Here is a 6000-nt window from a genome sequence, read left to right as displayed (position 1 = left end):
CTGAAAACTGGAGAAGTAGGTGGATACAGAGAATCACAGGCAAGACCAGCTTACCAGGAGCAGAAGCTTCTGGAGCCAGTAACTGGTAGGAACACTTACATGGTGACTGACACATTGTGGGAGGCAGATCATGGACTGGCTTGAGAGTAAGACTGGGGCCACAGTTTTATGGGGGTTTACCTCCAGGAACCCCACTGGGTTCTCAGTGAAATCAGAGAAAAATCCCTTTGTGCTTCTGGCAGGGGTAGGAGAAAAGTAACCATTTTGAAATACGCCTGGGGAAAGTTACCATTTTGAAATATGCCCAGGGTGTTCTCTGAAACAAAGGCTTACCCTCAAGAGCAATACTTTACTAGAAACTTTTCTGACCTGGGAGAAAGGCAATTAGACAGCTCCACCCTCTCACCTAGGAATGGAAAAAAAGCTAACAAATGCCTCTGAAGATCACAGCCCAGGGACTGAAACCCATGAAAAACCTGAGATTTATTCGTAAGATTATGGATTATTATATACCTCCTCTCCTCAACACTGCATTATTATATCAGTAGGACTCCAGAAGAATGACAGTGGATTGCAACTAAGAGAGGTGCAGGACTCCCTTTAAGAAGGAATTCTTCTTAAACATACTCTACTTAAGAAGGAATTCTTCTTAAACATACTCTACTTAAGAAGGAATTCTTCTTAAACATACTCTACTTAAGAAGGAATTCTTCTTAAACATACTCTACTTAAGAAGGAATTCTTAGGGATCCCAAAGACAATAGGAAAGCAATAAGTAAAACAAAACAAAACACACACACACACACACACACACACACACACACACACACACACACACACGGAAACTAGAGGGAACTGATGCCTATGGCACCTGTAGCTACAGCAAACATTGAGCACAGCCTTGCTCCTAGAGATTCACATGAAAGCTCACAGTAAAAGTCTGATTACCTCAGTTCCTATTACCAGATACAGCATGCTCAGCTCTCAACAAAAAATTACACATGCTAAAAGGCAAGAAAAAATACAGTCTGAAGAGATAAAGCAAGCATCTGAATCAGACTCAGATATGACACAGATTTTGGAGTTGTCAGATGGTGAAGTTATAATTAATATATTAAGGGCTCTAACTGAATACATAGACAATATGCAATAATTGATGGGTAATATAAAAAGAATGGAAACTCAGAAAAGAAAATGCTGGAAATGAAAAATGCTAACAAAATGAAGAATGCCTTTGGTGGGCTCATCAGTAGACCAGACAGAGCCAAGGGAAGAATCAGCGAGCCTGAAGATACGTCTGTAGAAACTGGAATGCAAAGGTGAAAAAGAATGGGAAAAAAAGGAACAGCGCCTTCTTATGCACTCTTCTGTCTGCCTGCAACGAGTCCTGTTTCTCAACTGCCCCAAGATCTCTGCCTAATGATACTTACTCAAAAAAGCACACTCTGACCTCATACCATGCTCTGGAGTAGACACATCTCTATTGAATGCTCTTATAATAGTCTGTAGTTTTCCTTAATAGCATTTATCAAAATTGTAATTTAAGGATTATTTCTGTATATGTACACTACCACCCATGATTGAGAAACTGTTACTAGACTAGCCTATCCAAGAGAAAGAAACCGTACATCTAGAAAAAAATATTTTTTTCCAGATAATGGACAACGTGCAATACAGAAGTCTAATCCTCAAGTGAAGGGAAACAAAAGTGAGGCCTCAATACGCCCGACTTTCATCTGGAGGCACTTTCAGACCAGTGACATTACTCATTTGAAGAGTTGAGAACACTGCGAGCAGTGTCAATAGTCAACACGGCAAGTGATTTTAAGTGGTTTCCCTTGGCTCTGGACGAGGCAATGATGTGAGTGATACTACTCAGTTGTCATGGATTTGATAGTTAATATCATTTGAAATTACTTAATAATTGACCTCTATAAATAGATTGTGTGGAACCAATCAAAAGCAAGAATATTTTTAAAGAAAATACTAATTTAGTAAACCCGAAGTGCAATCTGCAAAAATGTGTTCCAACTGCTGGTAGTAAAAATATGTAAATACGTAAAGAACTTTTTTTTTTTTTTTTTTTTTTTGAGACACAGTCTTACTCTGTCACGCAGGCTGGAGTGCAGTGGCATGATCTCGGCTCACTGCAACATCTGCCTCCTGGGTTTAAGCGATTCTCGTGCCTCAGCCGCCTGAGTAGCTGGATTACAGCACACGCCACCATGCCCAGCTAATTTTTGTATTTTTAGTAGAGACGGGGGTTTTGCCATGTTGGCCAGGCTGGTCTTGAACTCCTGACCTCAAGTGATCCACTAGCCTTGGCCTCCCAAAGTGCTGGGATTACAGGCGTGAGCCACTGTGCCTGGCCTAAAGAACTTTTTCCGAGGCTTAGTTAGAGAAGTTCACAAAGCTTGCAAAAGTTTAAGGTGTTTAAAACCTGCGGTTATTCTTCAGCAGGTAGTATGCAGGAAATATGTAAGTCTGTCTTGCTGAACAAGCAATGTCAAAAGTGAACTTCATTTGCTCATATGGACTTTTGTTAGCTCTGTGACTTTTTTTTCCAGGAATAGAAGTCAAATATCCTGACTAGCTCTGCCACACAGCAGTTCAATGACTTAGCAGTAATAAAGTTTGCCTGCAATTTTTTAAGCTCAGGGCTGAGGGTGAGATTTTTCTGAATGAGAAGAACTTTGTTCAACCACTATCATTAAACATGGGATGCCTTTAGAAACTAGCTTTTGCTGCAAACTTGATGTTTCTTAATGAATTCAACCTCAAATTTCAAGGCAAATCAGAGCTTATGTGCAAAGCTTATTCTGCTGCAAAGTCATTTCAATGACAACTAATATTTGAATCGCAAGTAATGTGAAAATGCTTTATATATTTCACATGCTGTCCAAGTTTAAAATAAGAAGTGATATCTCCATTCTCACAAATATTTTCCACACATATGGATTCTGAGCACAAACTCCAGTTCCAACAGCATTTTTTAGATCCTAATGCAAATGCAAAAGAAATATACATATTTCAAAATTCACTTAACAGTACAACTGAGGAGCATCCACCCAAACTCTTCTTAATCTGCAACGTTAACAGTGTGCTGAAAGGCAAACATCCAAAGAATCTAACGAAATTCTATAAATGACTTCCAAGCAATGGATATGCCCAATTGAAATAATATGCTTATGGACAGATACCAGCATCCGACAATGCTATCGGTGTGAAAGAACATTTCCAAAGACGAACTATATAAAATTTTATTACAGATTGGCATTAACAGATAAGCATTTGCAATAGGTTGTTTACAACAAACTTTATTGAGATAGAACTCACATACCATGCAATTCGCCCATATAAAGTGTACAATCCAAAAGCCTTGTAGTATACATTCAGAGTTGTGCGATAATTAGCATGACTTTAGAAAATTTTCATCATTCCAAAAAGAAACTCCACATCCATTAGCAGTCACCCCACATTTTCTCCAACTCTCTAAAGCCCTTGGAGATCAATCATTTACTTTCTGTCTCTACAGATTTGCTTATTCTGAAAATCACACATAAATGGAACCATACGGTATGTGGTCCTTTGTTACTGGCTTCCTTCACCCAGCACGTTTTCAAGGTTGATCCATGTTGTAGCATTTATCAGTGTTTTATTTCTTTTTATTGACAAACAACATTTCATTATACAAATATGCCACATTTTGCCTACTCACTCATCAGCTGATGAACACTGGGTTGTCTCCACTTTCTATTATGAATAATGCTGCTATGAACATTCATGTACATATATAAATGTTTGTTTTCATTTCTCTTGGGTATAAATTTAGGAGTGGAATTGCTAAGTCACATGGTAACTCTATATATAATCTCTGAAGTAAATTCCAGTCTGTTTTCCAAAGAGGCTGCACCATTTTATACTCCCACCAGCAGTGTGTGAAGGTTCCAATTTTTCCACATCTTTGTCAACTCTTTTTATTAATTTTTATTAAATACTATAAGGAGCTTCATCATTGGAGGGTGTTTTCCAAGGAGTTCTCTAAATTTGATCTTTGCTGAGAAGTGATTTCTTAATTTTAGCAAATCCTGTTGTCTTGATGAGATTATCTCCAAAACCATCAAGCCCTGGATCCTTTTTGTTTAATGGTCTTTCCTATAGTTTTTAATCTCTCCTTATATGTTACCATAATCAAGAAGCCAGATGGCACCTGCAACACTCGGTCAGGAAATCTCTCTAGTGAGATCATATTAGGCACGTTTTACTTTCAGTCTGCCACTACATAAGTTTTTCCTTCCTCCAGTTTTCCAATAACATTTACCTCACTCTTCTAGAAGTCCTCATCTACAGCCTTGTCAGACATGATGCTGCTATAGTTTCTTCAAAGCACTTGAGGTTTTTACCAGCACATGCCTACTTAACACCCACTGCCAAGTTCCAAAACCCCTCCCATATTTTGGGTTTTCATTATGGCAGCTGCCCACCTCCAAGTACCAAGTTCTGTATCAGTTATCTGTTGCTGCATAACAAATTACCCCAAAACCTACCAGTTAAAACACGTACTAACCCAGAGTTTCTGGGGGTTAAGAAGCCAGAAGTGAGTGGTTTAGCTAGGTCTTTCTGGCTCAGCGTCTCACATGAGGTTATAGGCAAGTAGTTGGCTGTGGCTGCAGTCCTATTTGAAGGCTCAGGCAAGAGAGGATCCACTTCTAAGCTCACTCACATGGTTGCTAGAAGGCCAAAGTTTGTTGCTGGCTGTGGGCCATGGGCTTCAGTTACTTACTACATGGAACTCTCCACAGGCCGTGTCCTCATGATAAGGCAACTGGTTTCTGAAAGGACAAGTGATTCAAGAGAGCACATGCCTATGCAGAAGCCACAGTCTTCTCATAACCAAATATTTTAAGTGACATCACATCACTTGTATCTTATTCGATTTATTAGAAGTGAGTCAAATTACTATTTTCCTGCTGAAAAATTTGACATTTCCATCAATTTCTGGAATGGTCACTTTCTGAAACAGTGTTATAATATCTAAAGTCTTTGTCTCATAATTCCAACATCTGTGTCATCTTGGGGTTAGTGTCTGTTGTCTTTGAATTGTTGAAAATTTCCTGACTCATGTATTTCACGTGATTCTGCATTGCATCTTGGACATTTTGAATATTACGAGCCTCTGGGTATTTAATTCTTCCAGAAAATGTTAGGGTATTTTTTCCAGCAGGCAATTTAACTGGCTAAGTCTTGGTGACCAGTTCCAATCCATCTCCTGTGGGCTGTGGTTCTAATGTCAGTCCAGTTTTCTAAGTATTCTCAGTGCTATTTGGATCTTTGCCCAGTGTCAGACCCAAACAATTATCGGGTCAGACCTATATATGTATAGACCAGGGGAGAGCCCCAGATTGCATAAACAACTGTTATGAAATCACTTTCTTGACCTTCCTTATCTTTGTCACCACCTTGACACCTTCTACCTCTCAGGAGCCACTTCCTCTTCCCGATCTTCGGGTTAGAAATCCAAGGGTTTAGGTTCTCCTCTCTGCTACACACCTCATGGATACATCACCTCCAGGTCCAAGTAGCAGGAAGATAGCGAGGGAAGAAAAGCAATGGGGATTCTCCTAACCCTTTTTGGCTCACAAATCCTCTGCCCAGAGTGAAGGGTTCCTAACTCTGAGGTTTAGATGCCTGCTCAGCCATCTCTGTCCTCACCACAGGAATGCCCAGGAGCGCCACAATGATCTTGTTTCAAATTCTAGTTTCCTTCCCAAATCTGCCTGTTATCAATCATTACTTTTGAGGGTCCCCAGACAGCTGCTCCATGCCTTAGTTACATTTAGCATGAGAGATAAAGTGGAACATGCTCATTCCATTTAAAGGAGAACTGGTACCACCTAGTTACTTTATTGCCAATGATTACATCCCTGGAGGATAAACTCTCAAACAGGAACTTCCTAAGAATATAAATGGAGAATTCTGATTGAAAGATTAATATTCATC

Source organism: Gorilla gorilla, chromosome 4 (genome assembly GCF_029281585.2).
Source record: "Gorilla gorilla gorilla isolate KB3781 chromosome 4, NHGRI_mGorGor1-v2.1_pri, whole genome shotgun sequence".
NCBI lineage: Eukaryota > Metazoa > Chordata > Mammalia > Primates > Hominidae > Gorilla > Gorilla gorilla.
The sequence above is the reverse complement of the archived record's forward strand: the minus strand, read 5'-3'. Positions refer to the sequence as shown.